This window comes from Coenobita brevimanus, chromosome 53, assembly GCF_032717465.1.
Source record: "Coenobita brevimanus isolate Jiangsu-jjx chromosome 53, ASM3271746v2, whole genome shotgun sequence".
Lineage (NCBI taxonomy): Eukaryota > Metazoa > Arthropoda > Malacostraca > Decapoda > Coenobitidae > Coenobita > Coenobita brevimanus.
In genome coordinates, this window is record NC_137006.1 from 41096796 (window position 1) to 41118603 (window position 21808).

At 43.5% G+C, this 21808-nt stretch overlaps 1 protein-coding gene and 1 non-coding gene across 2 annotated transcripts in view; both read right to left on the reverse strand.

Moving 5' to 3' along the window:
- The window catches only part of LOC145400804 (voltage-dependent T-type calcium channel subunit alpha-1G-like), a 470580-nt gene that overhangs the window by 347150 nt on the left and 101622 nt on the right, over nucleotides 1–21808 (reverse strand). The window lies entirely within an intron of this gene.
- On the reverse strand, nucleotides 13151–13269 carry LOC145400885 (5S ribosomal RNA). Its single transcript, XR_013897510.1, has one exon. It is a non-coding gene; the product is annotated as a 5S ribosomal RNA (ribosomal RNA).

A 21808-nucleotide genomic window follows, 5' to 3' on the forward strand; every position in this document is an offset into this window, starting at 1 on the left:
CAACAAGTCAACTCTGGAACTGTCTCCCTCTGTCTGTATTTCCTACTTCCTATGATCTCAGTCTTTCAAACGCAATGTGTCCAGGCATCTCGAAATGAATGAATCTTGAATTTGGCTCTCTTTTGTATTCTTTTTGTTTTTTTTTCTTGGAAAGAACATTTCACAGGCTCAGCCTTTGGTTCCTTCTTCCTTACATAAAAAAAAAAAAAATCCCTGATCATTATTCATGGACAATTTTCCCTCTGGTGACTTCCTCCTGAGGCATGATACAGAATCTCTGTAAGTTCTGCCATTCAGAAGTTAGGCTCAATATTGTGAAAATTTCCTCTCATGTTATATCTTGTGTCAGTCCCCTTGGTATATGTCCTAAATAAAACATTTATAATAAGCTTAATCCCTTAGCTCTTGAGTGGGTGTTTTGCCTCAAATGCTCTGGGGTTGAGGCTGTGGTGAGAGAATGGAATTGGGTGCGTTACTGTGGTTTACCCCCATGAAACACACAAGACCTTCTACTTTAGTATTTAAAAAAAATCAATATCATTGTTGCTGTTACTGCTTAACCTTGGTCTGTCTAGCTGGGCAGACCTGTCAACCACTGGTAAGCAACTGCTTCTGTGGGGATGCTTTACAGGTACAGAACAGTATATTCAATGTACATGGAACCAGTGTCCCATTTTGGTAGACAGCACCTCACCAGGGTCCAACCAGACACCTTGCCACAGTAAGTGGCAGAGTAATATGAAGACATTTAGCTTCCTAGTGGATACCACAGCTGCCCCACTCAGGGTGCACAGCACTGCCATGTATAGGCCCCTCATCAGAGCCTCACTTAGGGTGCACAGCACTGCCATGTGTAGGCCCCTCATCAGAGCCTCACTTAGGGTGCACAGAACTGCCATGTGTAGGCCCCTCATCAGAGCCTCACTTAGGGTGCACAGAACTGCCATGTGTAGGCCCCTCATCAGAGCCTCACTTAGGGTGCACAGCACTGCCATGTGTAGGCCCCTCAGCAGAGGCTCACTTAGGGTGAACAGCACTGCCATGTGTAGGCCCCTCATCAGGGCCTCGCTTAGGATGCACAGCACTGCCATGTGTAGGCCCCTCATCAGAGCCTCAAGGTCAAGACAGATGTCTTCTGGGACATTACGCAGTTCATTACTGCAGAATCACCACAAGGTGTCCATGGTGATAGCAGGCTTAATGCCTTTCATTCTTCTGAGCCACACGCAAGACAAAGCTAGTCCTATATCATCATATAAACTATTAGCTACTTCCTTTTGGTTACTGCTTCAATAGCCAATTGCAGCCACATAATGGGATGGAAGGGCTTTACAGATCATTTTCACTGTTAAGTTACATAGTACAACTGTTGATGCTTACACACCAACATGTAACCCCTGGCATCTTTATTCCATGGGTAGACATGCCATAAACTTACAGTAAATTCAAAGGTGATGCTCAGCCCCTCTTTGTCACCTTATAGTTTTCAGAGTGCAACTGACAGATAGTACTGACCTTGAAGTAATTTTCACATACATATATACATACATCATCCAAGCAGGGACTGAAAAGTCATTTCCTAATACTATAAAGTAATTTTCAAGAAACTAGAGGGTCCCCTTATATCCTCTGTTGTGAGACATGAAATGTGACTTGAGAAAATTTTCCTTTTCAGGTCCCTCCACAACCTCTGCATAAATTTGAGAAAAAAAAAAAATGGCACGGCATTAACAGTGGAAGCAAAAGAGTGAACAAAAAGATTCAACAAAAGAGGAAATGCTTCTCCCATACCTGGGACCATATTTCAACATTATTTGAAATACTACAATTTGATCACAGTATTCAGCAAATCACAATAGCATACAGTACAGATAAAGATGTTTGTTTTTTCAGTCCATTATAAACAAACTTAAAGGTTAATGTTTTAATAAAAGGTTTCCCTTACCTACGCTCTTGCATAAAAAAGCTTTTCATGTTATTAACCTGGGGAAAAACATTTTAAGTCATTTGACTTCTCAATTATTCAAAAAACTCCCACCTTCACCTACCATAATGATTTATCGATATATATGATTAACTAGCTGGCTTCCTATGCACCATTTACCTAAAATTAATTTCTTTGCCTGTACTTTGCTACATATGTATCTTATTTGGGAAGTATTTCCTTCTGTACTTTCAAATATTTTTTTGTATATGCTCTGTATTTCTCCATGTACTAACAACATGTATGCTAAAAGACAGTGGGACTTGGAATAAACAGCTTGAAAACTAAATAAACATGGCAATATGCTAATAACTGAAAACTCAAGAAATTCAAAAAATCGTAGAAGCAACCCTGTACACATAATCTGGTTTACTGTACAGCACTTGGATATTATGGTTTCAATGCACAATACACATTTTCATTTATTATTAGCAGCTAAGCATTCCAACACTAAGGTACCTGATGTCAGCCAAAGGCCAGTCCACATACACGCTTAGCAAACGTAAGTAAACAATAGGGCTGCCTACAGACGGAAACTTTCACACAAGATTCTCCAAGTGGCTCATTTTACATCACTCTGTTGATGACCTTTCATCAACTAACATTTGCTTTGTGAGACAATCAAACAAAGTTTTCAAGCCTGGGTCAAATATCTGTCCATCATGACTGGGCAATAACTGGTCACCTTTAATTTTAAGGGAATGCATATATGGCAGCTGGGTAATGAGTAATCTGGGACTGTTCTTTACTAAAAAATATATATATATATATATATATATATATATATATATATATATATATATATATAATTAGAGTAAGGGGAAGAGGAACAGACATAAATCATTCAGTAAGGGTACACATAATTTAGCATAGGAAATTCTCATGCACTTAACACAAATCCATCTCAATAAAGCCTTTTGCTGCATATTTACTTTTCCATCACCTAGAAAACTAACCTATATTATCCAGGACCATTGACAGTAAGGCAGAGATTTATTTAAAAAAAAAAAGAAAAAAAGCAACACCAAATGATTACAGTTCCACATCCTGTACACCACAATATAGTGGTACCTTCCATAATGCAGACTCAGAATAATGCAGACCTCAAAATTCCCCAGATTATTACTGATTATTTCTCAGGCTCATCCCAGTATGAAGTTGGAAAAAAAAAAAATCCCAGATGCTGAAACAAACTTGTTTCATGTCAGGGACTATTATAAGTTAATTTTTCTATCCCAGGCTCATCTGGATGTGAACCCCGTGGACTGCACAAAACCAGCCACTTCAACTGGTTGCTTTCAGAAATCTTCTGTTAAGCTGAAGAACTGCCCATGTTGTGTGAGGAGTGTAGGAAGTGAGTAAGTGTGCTGTGGTGTGGTGCACTGCATTACAGTGAAGCATGGAAAAAACACGGCCATACTGTAGTCTGACTAGGTGCACTCATATTTCTCTGGGAAAGGAAGTTTCTGATGGATTTATTTTCACTGCAAGGAAGAAGGAACTAAAGGCTAAAAGCCCGCAAGACTGTTCCCTCCAAGGGGAAAAAAAAAATCATGATCCATGCATTTTGCGATGCCTGGAAACATTGCATTTAAAAGACCAGAGGTCACAGGCAGTAAGACATACAGATAGAGGAAGATAGTTCCAGGGTTGACCTGTTGCATATATGAATGACTGGGAGTAACATTTCACTCTTGCATTAGAGTGCTGGACAGAAAATGAACGAGAGTTTGCTGTCAGACAAGTGTTACGTGCCCATGATAGTGGTGAGGGGATGCAAGCACACACTTCAGAGGAGCCGTGACCACTGTCTTGTGGGGCTTAAAAAAGGATGCTGTTTGGCTGAGGTTCTGGATAGCTATGGTGGCTGTTTGTTTGAAAATGTCTATGAGGTGAAGTGTGTGCAGGAAGAACTGTTGTAAAGGGAATGTTGGGAGGTTGTACACTTTTTATTTCTTTGTGGTGGCATGTGTAAGATAGTTAAATAGGTAGGATGGATCCTATGCTCTGGCAATGAACTGTGCACCTCTCATGTTAAGGGGACTATCCGCTTATTTGGGTAAAAAATCCGACCATCTTGATTTCCCGCTCAGTGTGTAGAAGTGTGCCTAAAGTATCACAGAATATCACCCGAGGCTAATTATCCCCATCCAACACCTCTAAGTTGGTGAAAATCGATCTTTATTACATGTTACCGCATACGCCAGCTGGTGTCAGTGTGTCATGGGTTGCAAGGATGATGCCTGTCATCATCTGTGTAATGAAAGAATCGCATAAAATTGTGATATTTCATAGAATATATAACTAATAGAGAAGTAAGAACGCACTCACTGGCACCTCACGTGTTGGTGAAAGGGAGGACTGTCAAAGCTACCATACATACCATCCCTCAGAGCCTGTCAAGATTAGAGGGGGGAGGCATGCTGTGTGCTCCTCATGACATCCATCTCTTATCCTCCATCCTAAGCACTTTATTTCTTGCATTCAAGATGCCCAGAAGAAAGGCATGGATAAAGAAAAAAGCAGAGGTTAGAAGGAAAGAGAATATTATAAACAATCCAAGGAAAAAGAGTGTGGCAACACCAATCTCTGACCGCACCCATCTCTCCTGCATGTCACCTGCATCACCTACCTCACCACGACTGTCAACCTCACACTCTACCTCACCACAACCTTCACCTTCACAGTCTACCTCACAGAGCACAACCCCATTACAATGTTCAGCATCACAATCAAGCTTATCAGATCAGTCTACCTCCCTGTCTACCTCGCCACCACCTTCACCTTCGCAGTCTACCTCATGGTCTTCTACCTCAGAGGTGCTCTCCACATCAACTTTGGCTATACGGGGGGAACTGTTCAAGAATACCTTTCAACCTACTCAACCTACTAAAAGAGACCAGAGGGAGTGTTTTATTGCAGATAAAACATTACTACAAGATGCACTGAACACTCTGGCAGTGTTCAGAGACTGTTACAACGATTTGTCTGTAGATATGACCAAGGATGGCTTGAGCACTACATCAACCATTTATTGCTCTAGCTGCAACGTTTCCTGTAAATTGACAGGCAAACCAATCCAGCTACCTACAAGGCAATGACGTCAACGTGAACTAACATCAAAATAATGCAAAAAACTCGCTTCTGTAACTTTGAATGGGTTTTTCTCAAAATGTAACTTTTTAAACTTTGGATCCCTACTCCTCCAAAACCCTTGGGCCTATAATAATCATTTAGGTCTCGTTTGGAAGGGCATGAAATGTAGATTATTGTAATAGGTAATAATACTCTCAACTATTATAGTTTCAATGGTATGGACTTCTAAGTACAAAAAAAACATTCAAAATGGGTTCACATGGGTCAAGGATATATAGCGGGCCATAGCATCAAAACCTGAAGAGTTAGAAAAAATCTGACCTTTTACAATAATCTACATTTCATGCCCTTTTAAACGAGGCCTAAATGATTATTAGAGGCCCAATAGTTTTGGAGGAGTAGGGATTCAAAAATGGGTAAAAAATGTCATGATAATATAATTATTGCCTCTAATTCTATTTCTACTTGACCAATTACAAAAAACAAGCACTCAAAAGTCTTCATTTTACATCCCATATCTTGTGAAAAATTTTGGTTAAGCTAGATCTATTATCAACGAAAAATCGTTAATAAGAGTCCCCTTAATGTGGTCCTTGACTTGAAGGATTTTGTTAATTAGTGCAACTGGTCTATATATGAGGTCTTTGTACATCCAATTACTCTTCTGAAAACTCTGTTTTGTGTTTTTTTTTAAGCTTTTTCATGTTTGTTGCCGTAAGGTGGTGGCCTAGTTTGGGCTTGCATAATTCACTGTTGTTCAAATGAAGTGTTTACAACATTTCAGAGACTGTTTCTGCTGTATGAAAGTAATGACCACGAGTGTTTTCAAGACATCCAGTTTACGAGATGCCTTTGTACTGATGCTTCTTGTATGCTGATAAGCCATATTAATGACAGAGACTTGAGGGTGCATACAGGATTTATATCTGTATCTGTCTGGATTGAAGACACTGATACAGTACAAACTCAATCTGTACATCTACTTTCTCAAAACTTCCACTTTTCAAAATATTTTTTCATGTAGTATGAGGGTGTTGACATACCTATTCCAACACAATCAATGCAAATCTGAAGACAAAGTTTGGCTGTAGATACTACATGAGCAGATAATTAATTACTGTTATCCAACACAAAGTACTTCGCCACTGTTACTGTACTACCCCAGACTGATTGGGCAGACCCACCAATCTTGGGCAAGCAACTGCCCTTATAGGGCTGTCCCATGCAGTGTATATCATTAATGGTGCTGTAAGGCATTTAGTACATAATTTTTAATTAGTTATCATTATGATTCTACATTCCAAAATACTACATTTTCTGTAATGTCTCTGGGCCAAAGCAATTGGAACTTGAGAGTTTGTACTGAAGTTAATTTAGTACATGAGGCAGTCATTCTGCTCTGTCTATGTCTGTGTTTTAGTGACAGTAGGTACTGCTGGAGCTGATCCTGCTACTTATCAAATTCTGACATGTTGCAGAGCTATTGCTAAGTCATTAACATAGGATAATACTGCTACTAAAGGGGGGGGGGGGATTGATAGGTAAAGGAGGAAAAGTGTAAAAAGTGCAAGTGAGAAGACTGAGCCCTGTGGGGCACTGATGGACAGTATTTTGAATCTGGAGCTCTGGTCATCAGTAAATCCTGTGTGTTATTGTACTTTCTCTTATAATCTGTGCTACCTGTTTACTAATTTAATCCCACTGATGGGCAAAAAATGTTCGTAAGATGGCTACAACCACTGAGTCTTGGGAACCAGTGAAGTCCCACCACCACCTAGGTGAGCAATGGAACCAAACCCCTTCTGGTAATCATAATATCTTTCTGACATAGAGATATAAATTTATTTTTACCCCTTGAGACTAGTGACTTTTTTTCTTTTTTTGTTTTATTCTTGTTACTTCCAAGTGGTGACTTTCTCTCTTTTTTTTTTTTTCCTAGCAATTTTATTTAGCTTTAGAAGGGCATTTAAGTGACTGGGTTGATGAAGATCTACACAGCAACCCACCCACCCCCCAAAAAAAGTCTCTTTTAAGCAGAATTAAATCATCTCAAGGTACTGGGTGGCAAGTAAACACTAAAATATATGTCAGTAGATTAATGGCTTTGATGTGTTTGTTGTACTGTGCTATGTACCGTATGTCAAAAACTGAGGAGAAAGGGTTTACAGGGCAGAAAATGTGTTCTCAAGTGTCCTGAAATGCAGACCCCTCTTTAACATAATGCAGTACTGTAAAGCCTAATCCAACTTGTACAGACTCCAACTAACAGGCAATTCTACTGGCATGTATTTTCCACATTAATGGGGGAACAACTGTTTTCACAACTAGAAACCCTTTTTTTTTTTTTTTTTTTTTTTTTTTTTTTTTTTCCATGCAAGTTAAAATCCAATGCAGAAAGTGATCATTAAACAAAGTAGATATAAAATAAAAAAATTTTAAAGCAAAAAACTACATCTTCCTTTATTTGGAGATTGTGGATACACCTCAGGAAGCGTGGTGAAGTCTCTGCACTTCATAAGTACATAAAAGCTCAGTAAAGACGTGGAATTCATTTCATCACAGCCCTAGGCCAAAGCTATTGATGCTGTGACTTCACTGCACCTACAAAGCCAACCCAGATTGTTCTCTTTAATTTTACTCACTGTGATGTTAAGTGTGGTGCCAAACTGACATGAAACCTGTCTACCTGTTCATACATCAGCTACACTATGGGGATTTACATTGTCACTCCATTCTGTAACAAGTGATTAGTAAGGACAAGGAGGAATATATGATCACCTGGTTATGACGCATGGACCCTTCAGTGTTAGGTGAGCCAGTAGGGTTGTTCACACCACACAATGGGGTGGGAGGTGGGGTGGCTACTGATGGAGGTGATACACAAATGATGACAGAAAAATATACACAGCAGCACCCCATTATCTCAGACTCATATACTTTGGACTTGTTAAAACTCAGATTATGATATTTACAAGATAAGGTGAACAAAGCTCTTTTATCTTCAGACAAGCCACCCTCAAACCATGGTGGAAGAGGAACTGATCATGAAAGAGGATGTAACCCAGGGCGCATAGTAGAGGCATGGTGGGGTTAACAGGATGACCCACTGATAAAGAATGATGTTATCATACAAATCAGGACTGCAGCAGATGCATGAACAGGTAGAAAGGTAGGCCACAACTAATTAGCATTCACAACTTCAGGGAGAGTTGCAAAGTAACTCTGGAGGCACAGTGACATTTCATACATCTCTCCTTGACTTATTGTTGTGACAAATCTCATTTCCTCACTGCAATTATGCATGGCAAAAAGGTGCAAAGGCTCTGTTTTCTTTCCAAAGGAGCTGTAATAACCGACAAGGAATGTACAAAGAGTTTTAACAACTTACATGGAATGCAAAATATCCATTTTAAGGTGGAAGAACACAGTTATGAAGAGATATTTTCATTTCTACAAAACTTGGAGGAAAAAATAGCTGAAATGAACGAGAAGGTGAGAAAGAATGAGGGTGGGATCCCTCTGATGTAACCAAGAAATGTACCATAATATCAAGAAATTATTACACAGTATTCCCTCATTCCTCTCACATGCTCTCCATCTATAACCAATCCCTTACCTCTTACTCTGTCTTCAGTGGTCTTTGCATTCATCTTCACCGGTCGCTTTCCTCACTAATCTCCTGCACACCCTTGAATTCTTCTGTGCTACATCTCATACACATAGTTCCCCCCTCCCCACTGCCTGTCCTCAACTTTTTCTTCCTGTTTATAAAAATATCTTTCTTCTTTTCAGTAACTACTTTCCAGTACTGAATATCACTTTCTTTTTCTCTAATGTTTGCCAACAACCTCACCTTTCTGTTCCATTCAGTCTCATATCTACCACATCAAAAACTATGTCTGCGACCTTAAACCATTGCTACTACAGTATAAACATTCTAGCTTCATAAAGAGACCCCAAACCTCTTTCAGCTTAGGTGATGGCCAAGTACAGCCAGACTGGAATGCTGATATAACTAGTAACCAAGGACACTCATTTCTGCCTCATATCAATGGCTATTGAATTCAATGACACCACAGATTAGTACTGAGGTTGTGGGCAGGACCCAGTCCCTTCAGGTAAAAACAAACTGGATAGTATGATTTAATCTACTTATGGACTATCTATTCTGCATTTGTTCTAACCTGACAAAGATCTCTAACCTCTTTCAGCTCAGTCAATGGCCAAATGTAATCTGGCTAGAGAGATGATCTGATTAACAACCAATGAGATCCATTCTAACTTCATACCTAAGTAAGTAAGTAGATAAGTAATAAGGACTAGCACCATGCCCAGGAGGACTATATGGCACTAAAACTGCTGCATAAAATACGACAGGTATGCTATGGTAGAATAAAGGCAGAGGGGAAGGAGGGGAAGAGATTAAATGTGAGGTGAGGCAAAATACGGGTTTGTGATAGGAAGCACATAAGGTGTGTGATGGAAAACACAGGGGATTCACCAAGAAGATTGGCTAAGGTGGGGGAACGTCCAAGGGAGTAAAGGAACAGCAGACTCCATCTGCACACAGCATAGAACCAAGGGCAATCAAGCAAAAGATGGTGCGCTGTGATTGGAACCTGGCAACACTGAAAGATCGGGCTGTTTCCCAATGCCTGTTGCGATGGGAGGACAACTGCCAAGGAGTGACAGTATGTGTGAAAGAGCGGAGTTTGTTATCAGTTGTAGACGTTCATTCTGCTTGCCACTGCTGACCAAGGAGATGGGTAACAATCAGGAAATAACCAGTTGCTGAGTTAGGACAAGGTGTGACAGAGCGAGAGGTGAAGGCTGTATGTGCCGGGCAGTCAACCCTCTCATTACCCGGTATACCAGTATGGCTTGGGACCCAACAGAAGGAGACAGACTTCAATCTGGTGGTAATACGGAACAACCATTCCTGTATCTCCAACATTAGTGGGTTGCTGGCTGGGATAGACCAAATACCATGTAATGCACTAAGTTTATCTGTGAGAATAACAAGTGTAAAGTTGATCGGTATATAAAACAAAGGACAAGTAAAATGGCCTGCAGTTCAGCAGTGAAAATATTGGCAACTAATGGAAGGGGGATCTGATAGGTATAGTCTGGGAAAAGAACAGCAAAACCCGAGCCTACAGAAGACTCAGAGCTGTCTGTGTACACTGGAGTCGCTGAGGAGTGACAACGCATATGATCCATAAAAAAGATGATAGAGTTCTTATGGGGTGGAAGAGGACTTTGGGCGAGAGAGCAGGGTGCCACAAACAGTAGGGCGTGGAAGAAGCAAGAGGGAAAACTAAAATAGTGGGGAAAGAAAGGGATGCAAGTAAACTGGAAACCCTACATGGAAAAGATGAAGATAACGAGGGCGGAAAAGGAGGGGAGAGGTGCGTAACAGAGGAAGGGAAACCTGCAGATGAGTGTTGAAGAAGGTGAATGTGGTAACGGAGAGTTAGCTTGTCACGTCTGGCGGACAGAGCGGGCATACTCGACTCAACATACAGGCTCGCAACCGAGGTGGAGTGAAAAGCACCCAACACCAAACGTAAACCGTGATGGTGAACAGAACCTAAGCATCGAAGAGAGGAAGAGGAGGAAAATGCATAAACCTGACATCCATAATCAATCTTCAACAAAACTAAGACAGTATGGAGATGGAGCAGAGTTGTTCGGTCTGCACCCCAGGATGCATGGTGAGAGTTTCCAATAACTGAAATCTGAGGGAAGCAGGGGTCTTGAGGGAAGTGAGATGCGGGGACGAAGTCAGTCAAGGATCAAGGATATTCCCAAGGAAAAGAATTGACAAACGATACGGCAGGGGAGTACCATATGGTGTAAGAGGGGGTTGAGGGATTGAAAGACAGGTCATAAAAGTTACAGCACAGGATTTCGTGGGGGGGAATTTAAAGCCATGATCCGTGGCCCACCCTGCAGCAGCATCTATAGCTGACTGAAGTAGGGCTTGTAAGGCCAAGACGTCCGCTCCAGCTGCATATATAGCAAAATCATCCACGCACAATGAAGTATGAACACAATGCGGGAGAGATGAAACGATATCACTTATAGTAAGGTTAAAAAGAGCAGTACTAAGAACATATCCCTGTGGGACACCCTCACGCTGTACATTACACCGGGATAAGACATTCTGAAGGCGTACACAGAAGGTTTGGTCACAAAGAAAGTTCTGTAAGAAGACACCCATACTGCCATTAATTCTAGAGTGTTGTAGGACATGAATTATGTTATACCTCCAGACTGTATCATAAGCCTTCTCAAGATCAAAAAACACAGCTATGACCATCTTTGAGTTAACGAAGGCTTGTTGGAAGAAAATTGCTAGCCTCATCAGGGGTCTAGGGTACTTCGCCCCTTGCGGTAACCATGTTGTAAAGGTGAGATCGCACCACGTGATTCTAAATGCCACATTAGGTGAGAGTTTACCATATGTTCCAACAGTCTGCATAGACAGCTAACAAGAGCAACAGGACGATAGTCTCTAGGTGACGACCCAGATTTGCCCGGTTTAAGGAATGGTAGGAGGTGGGCCTGTCTCCATTCATTAGGGAAACTCCCAGTGGACTATATAGTGTTATATATTCTAAGCAGAAAGTGAAAGGCTGCCTAGGACTGATGTTTTATCATGTCATAGTGTACACCATCAGGTCCCTCACAGGTAGAACTTCAAGCAGTTAGAGCTGCTTTGAGTTCTGAGCTGGAGAAAGGGGCATTGTACGCTGCATCTGACAACAGTGTGAACTGTAAGAGCATCCATTCTGAACATCTTTTGGTTGTTAAAAACACAGGGGAGAGATGAGACCCACTGCTAATCTGGCTAAAATGGTGACCCAGAATATTGGCAACCTGAAAAGCATCAAATATGGCTCCATCATTGGTGGTGAGGATTAGAGTCGGCGTAGGTGACCGTTTACCCACTGTTTTCCTGATGCGGGACCATGTCCGTGGAATGGGTGTGTCCGAGACGATAGTAGAGGCACATGACATCCAGCTATCCTTTTTTGCTTGACAGATTGTGTGGCGAAGGAGAGCATTAGCTTGCTGAAAAAGTATAAAAGCTTGGACCCCCAACGAAGTGCCCTTTTCCCTGCAGAAGCTCATCCACCTGGCCCTCTTGGCCCATAGAGCTGAAGTGCATTGGTCATTCCACCATGGCACACATTTCGATGACACGGGACGGGAGGTACGCAGAATAGAGGCATGGACAGCCATAAAGATAAAGGCACGGAAACAGGAAAGCAAAGCAGAGGGATCATGGGAGAGTGGAAGAGGAGTGGGAGGAACAGCCTGGGACACAAAGGTTGCCCAATCTGCCCTATTGAGGCGCCATCGAGGAGTGCCAGGGACTGGATAGTATGATGTGGGGGGTTAGGAGGATTGAGAAATAATCCGTGGCACAGTAATCATTCAGGACCTACCAAGTGAAGTCCAAGGAAATCATTGCGGTGTAGATGGGCAGGTCAAAGGCAGAGAAAGTTCAAGTATGGCTGTCATAATGGGTTGAGGAACCAGAGTTAAAAATGTAAAAATCATGGGCAAGGAGGAAATGCTCCAAGGAGCACCCATGTGCGGTTAAAACAGAGTCACCCCAGACGGGGTTCCGACAGTTAAAATCACCTAAAAGCAGGATAGGAGGGGGTAGGTCAGATAAAAGTCAATCGAGGTCAGTAAAATTAATAGGTACTGAGGGCAAAAAATACAGTGAGACCACTGTAACCCACCGAGAAAGAAACACCCTGGCGAAGGTACATTTGATAGTAGTCGTAACAGAAAGGTTTTGAAAAGGAACATCAACATGTATCAGGAGACAGGTATCATACTGAGAATGGGGTAGACTCAGATATGAATAAGGCGGAGAGGAGGAAGGGGGGATGGTGAGGTGTGTCTCTTGTAGGCAGAGAATCGGTGGGTTATATTCATTCATTCATTCATTGCCAGACGCCATGTATCCCAGACAGGGTGGCCAAGGGCTGAGAGTTAATTGTTTTACAGGGAGGGGCACTAATCCTCCACCAACCCCACTTGACGTAGGGATGCCAACAGCATCTGGTGTTCCCAGGCGGTCACCCATCCAAGTACTAACCAGACCCAACGTTGCTTAACTTCGCTGATCGAACGGGAAGCGGTGTACTCAACGTGGTATGGCCGTTGGCTGGGTTATATTGAGAAATTAAAAACCAGAGGTCTAGCCAATGTGTGGTAAAACTATGGATATTCGATTGTATAATGGGAGCCATAGTGTAAAATAAAACTAACAACAGTTACAAAGATCAAAGTCTGGTTGGGAAGTAAAACAAAAATTAATAAAAAAAAAAAAAGACAGTTAGAACGAGAATAGGCTGGAAGACTAAAAGAGAGGAGAAGGTAAAGGTCAAAAGTTATCGATTGGTAACTCTCATGGGGATATGGGATGTGGAGGCAGTAGAGGAAGGTACGGAGAGTGGAGTAGAGGAGGTAGGCTGATAGCCTGGAGGCATAGGGTAGGACAGTAGGGAATGAGGAGGAAGAAAGGTGGATACATGCACCTGTGAAGCAGGTACGGAGGAAAGGGAGGATTCAGAAGGGGAAGAAGAAGGGCTGGAGGAAGGGGCCCAAGAGGGGAGGAGTAGGGAAGAAATCAGAAGGATCGTGAATGAGGGCAGAAGTGGATGCGAGAGGGATGGGGGAGGGCGAAGGAAGGGGAGGGGTGGGGGCTGGGGAGGTAGCACGAGGTCCAGGGTCAGGATCCAGGGAGGATTCAACAGGATGGATGATGGGGTCTGGGGTTGGGCCAGATCTGGGAGGGACAGAGGTAGATGGAAGAGAGGAAGGTACACAATGTATCTTTGCAAAGATCATGGTCGAGTAGGAGGCAGAAGACACAGGTGAGGGAAAAGTGGAGAGTAGGTACTGTTCAATCTTAGGTAGCGTTTCGGGTGAGGCAGTGAGGGAATCTAAAGCACTGGGCAGAGCCGGAGAGGGAATTGGTATGGTAGAAGGAAGATGGGCACAAGACCTTTTAACAAAGGGGGCACGTTGGGAGAATGTTCCCCCAGAGGAATTGGTGTTGGAGGTGGTCCTAGGTCGTTTTTGACAGCGACAAGGTGTGGTAGGGGTGAGAACAGGAGAGGGGTGGACGGAAGGCGAGGATGTGGGAGTAAAAGGATTGAGACTAGACAATAAATTATGCAAAGGGAAAGAGTGAGAAGGGTGGCCAATGGTTGGAAAGGGTAAGTGGGTAGGAAGAGTACAAGGGGAATGATCAGGAGCGGTAGAGGAATTGGGCATCTGCAAAAGAAAGACCAGGGCTGAAGCTGAGTTCGCGGGCCCTGTGATGGGCTGCTTGCAGGGACAGGACAGTTCGTTGGCGAATGGCGGTAACCTCACAGTTAAACTTGTAAACTTGGCACCCTTGATACAGGGCACTGTGAGGACTTGTACAGTTTGGGCAACGTTGAGTGGCAGTCCGACATTCACTTCTATTATGATCAGGAGAGGCACAGAGGGGGCAACAAGAGCAAGATCGACAGTGCTTGGCAGGGTGACTGAAATGCCAACACAACCTGCACTGAACTGGGGTTGGTGGAGACTTCCACGCCGGAAGTCTTTCACCTCCTATAATCACAAAATCTGGGGAAGTCAAGCAATCAAACACTACCCAGGCAATTCAAGTAGGTCATGTGTGGTCACCAACTGGGGGACATTCAAAGCATGTAACTGAGGTAACAGGAACATGTTGGACCTCTAGAATATCACGGATGAGTGACAAACATTTTTGAAAGGAATTGTCACCCAGTTGAACTGAGTGTGGAATTAAAACTGCCTTGGCTGGAGTTCATGTGTGCATCCTTATGTGCATTCAGAGGCATACCATCATCAGTTGTAAGAGAGAGCAGGGCAAGGGCTTGGGTGTCAGAGTGAACTGTGACAAGGCGTGATTTGTTAAAGCGTGAATGGAGAGTCACATCCTCACCCAAAGACCTAAGCAGCAGTTTCTGAAATTCCAAGTCATTTGGAACCACGTGGGAGGGCACCGTATAAAATCTAGCCAGGGGGGCAGGACATAGGATAAGGGGGGTCCCATGTCTGGAATGAGGAGAGCGGCATTACAGATGGACATGATCAGGGAGTGTGAGTAGTGGTACACTTTGAAGGGGCTGAGAGGGTCGAATTTGGAATAAAGGAGGTATAAGGCTCCCACGTAACAACCAGAGAAGCATTGGTAGTGGAGAGAGAAACTGTAGATGGGGCGAGTGAGGCTGTCGGAGGTGCTGGGTTGGGATGAAAACACTTGTCGGGAACCAGGAGGTCTGACACACCATTCAAGGATGGCAGTGCCAAGGCAGGGACATCAGGAGGGGTGTTTCCCTTGGAGGGGGGGGGGGTAGAAGAAGAAACAGAAGGATGGGAAGAGGAGGAAAGGGGCAGACAAGTAGGGGAGGGGGGATCCGCCTAACCAAGAGAAAGTTCAGGGAGAGAATCCAGGGTTGTCGGGGTAAATAATTTTACAGAACTGCAAGATGGGGAACCTGCAACAATATCCATAAATTTACTCAGGAAGGGAAAAGCTCACAGTGATTGTTGAAAAAGATAAGACTATTTGGGCGGAACACGGAGTCTAGAGGCCTGTCCAATGATCCAGGTAGAAATCAAGCTCCTAGTATGCACTCCATACCTTACCCTACAAGGGACAGCAACACTGTGTGGGAAGACCAAGTCCTCCAGCACAATGCTGGGCCAACGGCTATTGGCCGAGAGTCCTACCGCCAACCAACAGCACCCCCAGAACCGAAAGCTGCTGCTTAGCAGCAGTTCCGCCTCTGCAGAGGTCTACCTCTGCAAAGGTCCACACACTGGGGTGGTGCCAAACCACCATGATCCCCACAATTGGCCAGACCAATAGCCCACGGGCACACCCATATCCTTCCTGTTGCAACTTACTCGGGGTCACAGATGAGAATTTTGATGAACGTGGAAATTTCCACACTATTTAATGTCAAAGATAGGATACAGCGGATAGGAGAAAAGGAAAAAGGAAGCAATAGTAGAAGAAAAGAGCCCTGCAAAATTAGTTGAGATAGCAACAGGGACTCTAGGACAGGGAAGAGGGCAGAGCAGACTGGAGACGTGAGTGCGACATCCACCTAGCAACCAGACTCCCAAACATTTTGGAAAGCATTAAGGTACCTTGCTATAGCTTCCCTACACATCAAGTCCCAATCGATGTCTCTGAAGCCCCCTCATGACAACAATGTGCAAGGAAATGGGGGGTACTTCATGCCTAAGGCTTATTGAATTTCATGCAACCACAACATAGGATTCAGATTGTGGGAGTAGGTCAATTCTCTCTAGTGAAAACAAATCGACTGTAGTATTTCAGCACCACTTCTGCAAAGCTTTAGTGCACAGTAACATCCAAAAACCTGGTCTATACAAGTGTTGTGATTCTGCAGAACTTAGCATGTTCAACATTATAAAAACTTATTACAGACCAATTACAGAGATGAGAATAAAACTTGAATACCACGTACAATCAGATATTGTTATTCATCTTACGTCTTCGTGCCAAGTTAAAAATCTATCTATCTATCTATAGCCCATTGCCCTAATCCCGCAAAGCGTGGCCGCAGACAAAATGCCTCCAAGTCGCTCTGTCACCCACCATTTGACTACCCTCCCCCCAACTCACCCCCCCCTTCCTCATTTACCTCTCAACTCCATCCCTCCACCTCATCCTCAGTCTACCTCTCCCTCTCCCTCACCTACATACACCCTCTTAGTCAGTCTTTCATTCTCCATTCTCTCTACCTGTCCAAACCACCTCAGTGTATTTCTCCTAATATTCTCAACCACATCCACATCCATCCCACAACGTTCCTTTGCTTCTTCATTCGTCAACCTGTCCCTCGATGTCACTCCACATGCTCCTCTCAAGTAACTCATTTCCGCTGCTCTCACTCTTGACTTGTTCCACTCTTGCAAGGTCCACGCCTCGCTTCCATACGTCAGGGTAGGGATCACAATACTATCATGCAGTGACTTCTTAACTTCCATATTCACCTCTCAATTTCTCATCGCTGGTTTCAGTGAACCAACAACCTTCCTTCCCTGCTGTACCCTATCACGAACTTCATCCCAAAAAGTTCCATCCTTACTCATCAAACTGCCCAAGTATTTGAATGCACTCTATCTATCTATCTATCAATTGCCAGACGCCTCAATCCCGTTTGGGGTGGCCACAAACAAATCGCCTCCAAGTCGCCCTATCCCCCGCCATTTCACTGCCTTGCTCCCAACTCACACCCCCCTCTCTCATATACCTCTCCACCCCATCCCTCCATCTCACCCTCGGCCTCCCCCTCCCTCTTACCCCCTCCACCTCACTCACATACACTCTCTTTGTCAGTCTTTCACCCTCCATCCTCTCCACATGGCCAAACCACCTCAGTGTGTTCCTCATAACACTTCCTATCACATCCACATCCACACCACAACGCTCCTTTATATCCTCATTCGTCAGCCTGTCTCTCCATGTGACTCCACAGGCTCCTCTTAAATAACTCATTTCCACTGCTCTCACTCTTGACTTGTGTCCTTCCAACAACGTCCAAGCTTCACTTCCGTACGTTAGAGTTGGTATCACAATACTGTCATGTAGTAACTTTTTCACTTCCATGCTCACTTCCCTGTTTCTTATCACTGCTTTCAAAGAACCAGCAACATTTCTTCCCTGCTGTACCCTTTCAAGCACTTCACCCTCCAAACCTCCATCCTTACTCATCACACTACCCAAGTACTTAAACGTACTCACATTTTCCAATTCCTCACCATCCAACCTCGCTGTACATTCACTGACTTCACCTCTCTCAAAGACCATCACTTTACTCTTCCCTACATTCACCTTTAGATTCCGTTTCTTACACACTCTCCCAAACTCATCCACCAAGCCTTGCAGCTCCCCTTCGTCTTCACTCAACAACACAGTATCATCTGCAAACAACAGTACAGGGAGTTTCCAAACACTATCCTCTCTCACCAGGGCCACTCCAACATCCACTACCCTACCTTGTACCTCTTTTATTACCCCATCCATGTACAGATTGAACAACCATGGAGACATGACACATCCCTGTTTCAACCCAACCTTCAAAGAGAAAAATTCACTTAGTTCACCATCCACACACACTGCAGCCTTCGCACCACCGTACATACTCTTCACAGCATTCAACAACTTCCCATCTACTCTATATATTCTTAACACTTTCCACAATCCTTGTCTATCCACCCTGTCATATGCTTTCTCCAAATCCATGAAAGCCGCATACATCTTCTTTCCCTTCTCTAGAAACTTTTCCACTGAAGATCTAAGAATGAATATTTGATCTACACAACCTCTTCCCTTCCTAAAGCCTCCCTATTCTTCTCCAACTAATTTCTCTGTTCTTTCCCTAACTCTGTCAATAAGTATCCTACCATACACCTTTCCTATTATACTAAGAAGACAAATGCCCCTATGATTGTGACTTCATTCCTCTCAAACACCATAACTTTACTCTTGTTTACATTAACTTTCAGATTCCTCCTCCAACACACTGTCCCAAATTCATTCACCAAACCTTGCAACTCCCATTCACCTTCACTCAACAATAGTGTATCATCAGCAAACAGCAACACCGGAATCTTCCAAATCTCACCCTCATTCAACAGAGCCACCACCACATCCACTGCCCTACCTTGCACCTCCTTTACAACCCCATCCATGTATATATTAAACAGCCATGGAGACATCACACACCCCTGTTTCAGTCCCACATTGAGATCAAAGAACTCACTCAGCTCACCATCCACTCGCACCGTAGCCCTAGCTCACTCATACATACTCTTCACAGCATTCAGTAAATTCCCATCCACTCCATATATTCTTAATGCCTCCCACATACCTTGCTTATCTATTCTGTCATAAGCTTTCTCCAAGTCCATGAAGGCAGCATACACTTTCTTTCCCTTCTCTAGATACTTCTCCACTAAACATCTTAGAACAAATATCTGATCTACACACTCTTTTCCCTTCCTAAACCCCCCTTGTTCTTCTCCAACTAGCTCCTCTGTCATATGCCTAACCCTATCAATGAGTATTCTACCATATACTTTACCACTCACACTAAGAAGGCAAATACCCCTATGGTTACCACATACTTCTCTCTCCCCTTTTCCTTTATATAAAGGAACAATTATACCTGATTTCCATTCCTCTGGAACCCTTCCCTCTTCCCAAGCCAATCTACACAACTTCCATATCCACTCCACAACAATCTCACCCCCATACCAAAGCATTTCACCACACGCTCCATCAATTCCTGGGGCCTTTCCCAACTTGATCTTCTTCATTGCTTCCATTACTTCTGCCCTACTGATCTCTTCCTCCCTCCTCTCATCTCTTCTTCTCCCAGCCATTCCCCAACCACTTATACTCGCACTGCTCTCATTCTCTACATTCAACAAATCCTCAAAGTGCTCCTTCCATCTCCTCAATTTCTCTCTCTTCTCCACAAACAATCTATTATTCCTATCTTTCACTCCCCTCCTATTTCCCCTTTCACACTGCCTTACTTTCTTTACCTGCTTCCAAAAAGATTTCTTACTCTCCCTCCATTTCACATTCGGATTCCTCCCAAACTCTTCTTCCACTTTCTTCTCACTCTCCTTCATCAATCTCTTCATCTCCCTTCTCCTGCTCACATATACCTCTCTCTTCTCTCTCTCATCTTCTCCCCTACCTCTACTTGCTAACCATTCACTATATGCCTTCTTCTTTTGTTCCACAGCTCGTTTCACCTCATCATTCCACCATGCTGTCCCTTGCACACCCTTGCATCTCCTCCTCACACCACAAACCACCTCACACGCTGCGCCTATCTCCTCCGTAAATATCTTACATACGTCTTCCACCCCTTCCATCTGCTCTAGCTCATACCTTCCCAATCTTTCTTCCACTATGCTCTTATACTCTGCCATTTTCTCACTATCTTGCAAATTCTCCACTCTTCTCACAGGAGCTGTTTTCTCCTGTCTTCCCCTTCGTCTCCTCCACCATTTTCTTTGCAGCTTTACCTTGGCCATCACAAACGAAAATAAACATACTACTCTGCAACTCACACTAAAAAATGTGAGTCACCTGTATGACATCAAATGAGGCAATTTAAAACACTGAGATGCCTTTTTCAAGAGCTACATTTAACCCTTGGGACAAAAAATTATAGCAGATTCTCACTGTATGATGAAACTATACCCTGGGTGGTGATTTCAACGCCAAGTCGTCGGCCTGGCATGTCAACAACCCTGACACAGACAGAGGGCTGATACTACAATCCCAGACAGATCATCTTTTCATACTAAACAGTCTAGACCAACATACCCACATCCCACACCAAGCCCTCTTCCTCCCATCATCTCCAGACATCATCTTCTGCTCCCCAAACCTCACTCCCACTACATCATGGAGAATGGTCAAAACCCTAGGTTCTGATCACCTCCCAATCATCATCACTACCAAAACCAGAATCACCCCAGCTGGCCACAAACACACATACACTAATTATAAGACAGCCAAATGGGAGACCTTTGTAATTGAAACAGAACAACATCTCGAAACACTAAACAGTACACCCATCACAAACATCAACACCGCTGTGCACACTTTCAATACAATTATCCAAAACGCAGACAAAAAGACACATCCCTAGAGGCAACAGAAAGAGACACAACCCCAACTTCACACCAGAAATTCAAGGTCTCATCAGACAACAGGACACACTGCAACACTCCCCAACACCCCATACACAAGACACCATACATCAAATACAAGAACTCAACACTCAGATAAACAATAAAATATCAGAACAGCAAACACTAAACTGAAAAATTACCTCCAAACACTTGACCACAAAACAAACATCAGCAAACTCTACAAAACACTAAACAGCACCACACTTTCCAACAGCAACACCACACAATCACACACTGCCATCACAACAACAGACACCATACCCTCAAACAAACAACATGCAAACACTCTCATCAATCACTTTCCACAAGTCAGCCATCCAAATCCCCATCCCGAAGACTGACGTATCATCAGACGTAAGAGACAGTTCCCAACAGACCCAGACTACGCACCTTTCACTTACAACCAGACGAAGCACATCATTAACAACCTCAAGCACTCATCTGCCTGTGGACCAGACAACATAAGCAACATTCACCTTAAACACCTAGGACCACAAGGCATACAAGCACTCACCAACATATCAAACTACAGCTACTCACACAACATAATACCCAACATCTGGAAGCATGGCAATATCATCACTATCCCTAAACCCAACAAAGACCCCACGTTACCCTCCTCACATCGCCCCATCACACTCCTCTGCACCCCCTCCAGTCACTGAACGACTGGTACTACAACTTGTCACACCTCACATTCCCCTAGCCCAGTCACAACATGGCTTTAGGCTACCACACTCCACAAACACCCTTCTTACAGACCTTATACAGAGAGTTTTCGATGGCATGAATTCAGCTAGGCCACCACACAGAACAATCCTAATCACACTAGACATTAGCAAAACTTTTGATGCCATCCCCCGCCACAACCTCACAAACAAAATACTCAACACAAACATGCACAATAACACAAAACGATGGCTAGCA